The following is an 8,323-nucleotide window of genomic DNA, read 5'->3' as shown; positions in this document are numbered from 1 at the left end:
GTAATTTACTGGTCTTTAAAATTACATATTGTAATATGCAATGTCTTCTTTAGGTTTCATGAAATAGGACCAAAGCTCACCCATACCCAAGGTTTACACAGCAAATTACTGCAAATCTGAAACTCTACCATTTTATACAATTTATTAATTTTATATACAAAGGCAATGCTTGTATGCAATCTATGAAATATGTTTTTTTTTTAAAAAGTATGTTACAAAAATAAAATTAACTTTTAACAGGAACATAATATGATTTTGTAGCCTTTTGGATCATATTTGGAAGGGTACCCAGGTATCAGGGCAAATTTGCCGAAACACATACATTTGCAATATATGGCTTCCCCTCCAAAAATGATCCAAATGGCTACTAAATGGCTACTAAATTGTATCATCTTAAATGATAAAAGTTAATTTTATACTTTTGACATACTTTTGTAACAAATAAATCAGATTTTAAACAAGAATTGCCTTTTGTATTATGTGCAGCAAAAAATGGTAGAATTTAGATACGCTGTAATTTGCGATTTGAACTTTTTGGGTATGGGGTAAAGTTTGACCATATTCCAGGAAAACTATGTATGACATTGTATATTACAATATGTCATCTTAAAGAAGAATAAATTTACCTACTAATGATACCTCACAAGCCAGGTTGTGTCACAAAATAAGTTCAACAGATGACTTAAAAGAAGAAGAATTTAACAAAAAAGGTGCCAATTTGCGGTACTACGATTTTGCATTTCCCTTCACAATGTGGCTGTTACAACTATACAGTCCAAATATTTTTTCTGTTAAAAGTCTATTTCACATTTCTGACATGACCCAGTACCATATACAACAGATTTAATACCGAAACAGAGCTATTTTTATCATGTCTAGCTAAAAATTCACGGAATTTGATCACGTTATCTATGACAGTACTTTCAATATAAACCTTGGGGTATGGGGTTCGTTTTGGTCATATTCCATGAAAACTATACAAGATATTACCTGTTACAATATGTCACTGTAAAGACTATTTAATTACCTTTTCAATGATACTAAACAAACCCGGTTATAATCAATAACAAGCTCATTAGACGACTTATAAGGTGACAGATTTAACAAAAACGCATGCGAATCAGGAATACTGAGATTTTGCTGTACCCTTCAAAATACAGCTGTTACAGCTATAGAATCCCAATATTTTTTCTGTTAAAAGTCTATTTCATATTTCTCACATGTCCTTGTACCAAATAAAATAGATTTAATAGGAAAAACGGCCAGATTTTTTGTTTCTAGCTAAAAAATTGGTAGAATTTGGTTTTAGCTATGACTGAAATTTTCAATGTAAACTTTGGGGTAAGGGGTAAGTTTAGGTTATATATCATGAAAACTATAGAAGATATTGCATGTTACAATATGTCATTCTAAAGATTAGTGAATTATCTTTCTAATGATACCTAACAAGCCAGGTTATATTCAAAACTAAGCTCAGCAGATAACTTATAAGAAGACAATTTTAACAAAAATGCATGCAAATCTGCTACACTGTGATTTTGCGGTACCCTTCAAAATATGACTGTTACAGCTGTACATTCCTAATATTTTTTCTGTTAAAAGTATATTTCATATTTCTCACATGTCCCTGTACCAAATAAAACAGATTTAATAGCAAAAACGGCCAGATTTTTTGTGTCAAGCTAAAAAAATGGTAGAATTTGGTTTCACCTACGACTGAAATTTTCAATGTAAACTTTGGGGTATGGGGTAAGTTTGGGTTACATATCATGAAAACCATAGAAGATATTGCATGTTACAATATCTCATTCTAAAGATTAGTAAACTATCTTTCTAATGATACCTAACAAGCCAGATTATATTCAACAACAAGCTCAGCAGATAACTTATAGAAGACAAATTTAACAAAAATGCATGCAAATCTGCAACACTGTGATTTTGCGGTACCCTTCAAAATATGACTGTTACAGCTGTACATTCCTAATATTTTTTTTGTTAAAAGTATATTTCATATTTCTCACATGTCCCTGTACCAAATAAAACAGATTTAATAGCAAAAACGGCCAGATTTTTTGTGTCAAGCTAAAAAAATGGTAGAATTTGGTTTCACCTACGACTGAAATTTTCAATGTAATTTTTGGGGTATGGGGTAAGTTTGGGTTACATATCATGAAAACCATAGAAGATATTGCATGTTACAATATGTCATTCTGAAGATTAGTAAATTATCTTTCTAATGATACCTAACAAGCCAGATTATATTCAACAACAAGCTCAGCAGATAACTTATAAGAAGACAAATTTAACAAAAATGCATGCAAATCTGCAACACTGTGATTTTGCGGTACCCTTCAAAATATGACTGTTACAGCTGTACATTCCTAATATTTTTTTGTTAAAAGTATATTTCATATTTCTGACATGTCCCTGTACCAAATAAAACAGATTTAATAGCAAAAACGGCCAGATTTTTGTGTCAAGCTAAAAAAATGGTAGAACTTGGTTTCACCTACGACTGAAATTTTCAATGTAAACTTTGGGGTATGGGGTAAGTTTGGGTTACATATCATGAAAACTATAGAAGATATTGCATGTTACAATATGTCATTCTAAATATTAGTAAATTATCTTTCTAATGATACCTAACAAGCCAGATTATATTCAACAACAAGCTCAGCAGATAACTTATAGGAAGACAGTTTTAACAAAAATGCATGCCAATCTGCAACACTATTATTTTGCGGTACCCTTCAAAATATGACTGTTACAGCTGTAGATTCCCAATATTTTTTCTGTTAAAAGTCTATTTCATATTTCTGACATGTCCCTGTATCAAATAAAATAGATTTCAGACAAAACATTGCATTTTTTATTATGCCTAGCTAAAAAATTGGTAGAATTTGAGATTTTCTGTAATTTGTAATGTTAAATTTTGGGGTAAGGGGTACGTTTTGGTAATATTTGACAAAAACTGTAACAGATATTGCATAATGCAATATGTCATCTTAAAGAAGAATAAATTCCCTTTCTAATGATACCAAACAAGTGAGGTTATGTTAAAAAATGAGCTCAGCACATGACTTACAAGAAGACAGATTTGACGAAAATGCATTTGGCTTGGAAAATCGTGATTTTGCGGTACCCTTCAAAACATGACCATAACAGCTATTGCGTCCCTATATTTTTTCTGTTAAAATTCCATTTCGTATTCTAGGGATCCCAAGGGTTCTGAAAAATACAGGTTTGTTATCCTGTGGGGGGGGGGGGGTGCACGTAGACCCCTCTAGCCCACGGACTATCAAAGTGTGCAGCTTGTGTGCCAGAAATGACATTACATGTACAGATTGTTATTGGTTATTGCTGCAAATATGGAGCAACACATGATGGGCACATTGCCGACTATTTCATTACCGGGAGTACAGTGTACCATTGCACTTCGTGACCAGTCATATTTAAGAAAACAAAACTGACCTTTCATTTATATTTTACATTCATTTATTTTATAACAGACAATCCAACTTTTAAATTATAAAAACTATTAGATAATGGACAGCTTTTAACATTAAAGCACAGATCAGCTGGTGAAAGCGACACAGGCCTAAACTCAACAACATTGCGCAGGATGATGGATATAAAGAGTACATCTGTATTATACAGCAGTGACATGTAACATCATTACATGAGTACCCCCTTCGACGATCTGGTTTGGTAAATCAAGGTTCAATCGACAACTGAATTTTTAGGGAAACAACTTTTTAAAACAGGGACTTGTCTGACTTGCAAGTTAAACTCTGTATTTTCTGCGAGTGATACCAAAATGCACTGAAACAGTTTCGAACGAAATCTATGATGGTCTGTAACTTGTGTAAGGACGCGTCGTAGACTTTTGTTACTGCAAATCTGTACCTTAAAAATATCGACAGATGAGAACTTTTCATTGTAGAAACAAACAAATAAACTTCAATGTCGCAGGACCCGCTACTAGTACCTTGGCTCCAAGCAGGGCCGTGGACGTGCTCAGACTTCACGCTATATAGCAGTGTATACAGTACGTACAGTGCCCAGCACTGGAAGCTAAGTCTGTGTCCTGTCATCGCTAACAAAATCTCGCTTTCTGTTATGACTGGATTGATATTCAATGCTTTTGTCCATGTTTTCAGCGTTAGATAATTGCCGAGCACAATTTTGGGGTGTTTCACACCCCATCCCGACCGCTGTACGAAAATCCAATACGCTACTTCGCGGACGTCCAGTGCTGAGAGAGCAGCCGACATGTTTACACTCTGAGGTCACGGTTCATCAAGTTCAGTTCGCGCATTGATATTGAATCTTCGTGTTGAAAGAAATTTTACTCTATTTTGAGTCTTTCTATGATGAAAATAACCAGTTTCATTATACTTGTAAATTGGGTGCTCTATCAAGTATAAAACATAACGGATTGGTGAATAATGTAGAGTCGATTCCAACGTTTAAAAACGGGACTACATTATATATCGCGTAATGATTTATAGATCGCACTTCCGTTAACGTCATGAGGCTTGATCGGCGCGAAGTTAGATTTTGGTACCATCGGCTGTGTACTTGTTGTTAGGGAGTTATCTAGTGGACAATTTCGTGATCTTTCTTTGGAATCGCCAGGCAAATGATATCACAGTGTTGGAAAAACGTGTATACAGCACCAGAGATAGACGGGTTTCAAAATTTGTGAACGCGAACAGCAGTAAAAATGCTGACTATGTTTTCTAAGTATGTACACACGGTTCGGAGAGACCTGCAACCGGAACCGGGATCGAATCATCCAGCCTCTGCGAGCCATTCTCAAATGTACCGGTAAGTCAATGTGCCGTCCGTCTGTTCATCGCTATAATGTTCTGTAATCGTTGCATTGCTATGTTTAGCTACAGATAAATTTTCGTTGAGTACTGATTCATACTGAATTCACTTTCGTTTCACAACAGTTACAGTAAGTGCTGAGATTTTTGCAGATTGTCGCCCGTCGCCGCCGTTGGTATGTAAACAACATACGGCGAGCTGTCGGCTGTTTGACATTTGATCATTATTAATTTAATAATCATAAATGTATATGCATTTTTTTGCTTCAAGTTTTCAACTTTTTTGTCTCTTGTCAAATAATTATTGATGTCTTTCATCAAATTGCGATGTTTAAATGTGTGGTCAAACGGTAAAGACTTATACTCTTCCCTGAACGATTTGTATTTTTCAGAATGCATAGTGAGGAAGGGACAAGAAATTCAGAGAACAGAAAGCCAAATCGCAGCCTATGACAGTAATGTAAATGTTACATGAAACTTCTCGAGTCAAAAGAAAATCTCTTGAAGATACTTGTGGCATGAAATGAACATGGCATTTAAAATAAATCGTACCACAATTTGAATTTAATCTTTTTTCTCTATGTCTTTTTATTTAACAATAACTTTATTTGCGCTGACTATTTTTTCTTGTGAAACTGGTATTTCAGAGCTTAGTTGGATAAAACACATCTTGTGCTTTCCACAGTCTGTCAGGTTTTCAACGGTGTCACTAACATTGGCCATGTTTACACAAGCGATTTTACAACTTCTGTGTACATATCTGAGCTGAACGTATTATATCGTTGGAAAAGAAAAAAACGTTGAAACCTATGGTACTGTACCTATGGTACAATACAAGAAATTTTGCTTTCACTTATTGTGTTGCTTCTTTGGTTTTCAGTATCTCTCGTCTATTTAATAATGTATTTCGTTTTCTTACTGTTGCTGAAATCGGTAAAAGTTTATCCCAGAGCTGACTGCTGTGGAATTATGCCAACTTATGAAGGAAATTTTGCATTTTGTAGTTTGCGGCAAATCTGCAGTAACATGCAAAATAATTTGCCGCAAATTTTACCGACTCCTGGTAGCTGTCCTGCAAGATGCCACAATTTTCTGTGAAGTTCCTGCACAGTCTTTCAGGTACTCTGTAGTTCAAATGGCTATTGTGCAAACACAGGCTTCAACATTACCAACACAAAGTTACTGCAGTTACTGTTTTCAGCATTTCTTGCACTATATATTTGCTCAGTGCAGCTAATGTGTATAATGCGAAAGAATCACCTTACAGCAAAGCTGCTGCAACTTGTTGTATTGTTGCACAGTTCCTGCACAAAGCTGCCGCACAGTTACTGTTTTCATTGCTTCTTGCACCTGTGCGGCAGCAATTAATTTGCATGAGAAAAAATCGCCTTACAGCAGAGCTGCCGCAACCTGCTGTATATTGCTGCACAGTTCCTGCACAAAGCTGCCGCACAGTTACTGTTTTTATCATTTCTTGCGCCTGTGCGGCAGCAGCTAATTTGCATGCGAAAAAGTCGCCTTACAGTTGAGTTACAGTAAGTGTCTGTTGCACTAGTGCCGCACCTGTGCAGGAACACTGTGCAGCAGCAGGGTTTTACATGACGCGCATTTCTGCGTCCTTTACGCATAAAACCGGACGCAGGACCCCTCAAAAACTAAACCACGCGTCCCTTGGGACGCAGCAATATCTGTTGCTGGTGTACACCTCGCGAAGCTGCTGAACACGTAAAACACATCCCAGTAAACCTTACCGACCCCGTACTTTAATGGAATGCTCCATAGTGCATTGGCCTCCACTGTTTCATAACCAATGGTAACCGCGGAAACAAATTCTATTGCTGTAAAAAGTTACTTTCAAAATGTAAACTGATTCTTAATTGGTCGATTTCTTGTTTGTGTTGATTAACACATGTTTATGCATCAGGGCGGGTCGTGTCAAAACAGGCCGATCTGCGAAAGTTTTTCGGCGGCCGCAGCAACCAGCACCATGCAGGTTTGGTCGAGGCCGAAACGGCAGCTACGCCATGCGATACTGATAATCAGGTCCCCCGACCAAGTCAGCAAAATTACGAACATTCAACAGAAGTTGACTCAATAGATTTACTATAAATGGCTTCGATATTCTGAAGAGCGAAACGTCATGGAGTGCGGTGTATGTTTGAAAGCAAATGTTACATGCCCGTTCATGGAAGGTTTTGTAATTTTCAACATTCAACTCTCACTCGTCATCAGGACTCGAAAAGTCGTCTCACAAGCGTTAAAATCCTAAGCATGAGGACCGGCAGTTGCAGGGTAAGAGCACAGTTACGAGTGGAGTGATACGTAGCGGTAAGAGTAACGAACTCGAGGCGTACGCTGCACAATTACGTACTGTTTACCTGATCGCTAAACGTGACCTTCCATGCGATGTATTCACTGACATCATTCATCTGCAGAATCTGAACGGCTTAGACATTGAATATTACAAACGTCCTCAGATAGTTATGGAGTTTGAAGAGTGTATTCAACGTGCGATCGAGAAGTCCCTGATTGATAGCATACATGCAAGTGACGTCATCGGTATAATGTTGGATGAGACTTGTGTTGTGACATTTCATTCATAAGAAACTTGCAATATATGTTCGATATATTCAGAATGGCGAGGCGAATGTTTCTTTCCTCTGTGACCAGTAAATTACAGATGCCACTGCTGCAGAGATCGAAAACGCCTTGATTGAATTTTTGACTAGGAAAGAAATCTGTGACGCAGCCGTGAACAAAATATATGGACTAGGAACAGACGGGGCGGCCGTAATGACCGGCCGTTTGAACGGGTTGGGTGCAAAATTAAAAGCCAGAAATCCCAACCTTGTTCAAGTGCATTGTGTTGCACATCGATTGAATCTTGCTGCTTCCCAAGCAGGCAGAGATATTGAATATTGCAAAGAATATCATAATATAATCCATTCATTGTATAAATACTTCATTGACTCTAGTGTGAGATATGACAAACTTAGGGAATTCAAACTCTGTTGAATGGGAAAGCAAAACGAATTACTGAGGCTACATCTGTTCGCTGGCTGTCGGTCGAATCAGCTGTCAAGATGGTTTTCATCAGTTTTGAGCCAATTGCCTTGGCACTTGCAAGTGACAAAAAAAGGGGAAAGGCTGATGAGCTGTTGAAATTTATCTCTAATTCATTGTGTCTGCTATTCACTGCCTTATTGATTGATGTTCTTACTGTCATTGGAATTTTGAGCCTTACATTTCAGAAAGATTCTGTCACCTCTTATATCAAAAAAAGTGTTCAGTCTACACATTGAATAGAATGACTAATGATTCACACACTGTCAGAGACGTCTTTAGTGATTTGGGTGATGTTCCTGTGAACTAGAATTTTCATGTAGAATTATTTTAAGAAATATGCAACTATTTGCTGTGTGTTTTAATACTAATTGAACACAGTGAAGACCATGGCATTGATAAACTATAAAATATTTTGTGAAATAAAT

At 36.7% G+C, this 8,323-nt stretch overlaps 1 long non-coding RNA gene across 1 annotated transcript; it reads left to right on the top strand.

Annotated features, from left to right (window-relative positions):
- Positions 1-3,623: 3,623 nt before the first annotated feature.
- LOC139130812 (uncharacterized) lies at positions 3,624-5,400 on the top strand. The gene is made up of 2 exons (XR_011551986.1): positions 3,624-4,830; positions 5,225-5,400. It is a non-coding gene; the product is annotated as an uncharacterized lncRNA (long non-coding RNA).
- Positions 5,401-8,323: the final 2,923 nt, after the last annotated feature.

The sequence above is a fragment of the Ptychodera flava genome, chromosome 4 (genome assembly GCF_041260155.1).
Source record: "Ptychodera flava strain L36383 chromosome 4, AS_Pfla_20210202, whole genome shotgun sequence".
NCBI classification, from domain to species: domain Eukaryota; kingdom Metazoa; phylum Hemichordata; class Enteropneusta; family Ptychoderidae; genus Ptychodera; species Ptychodera flava.
Note: the sequence above shows the minus strand (reverse complement) of the source record. Positions and strands in the feature narration are given on the sequence as shown.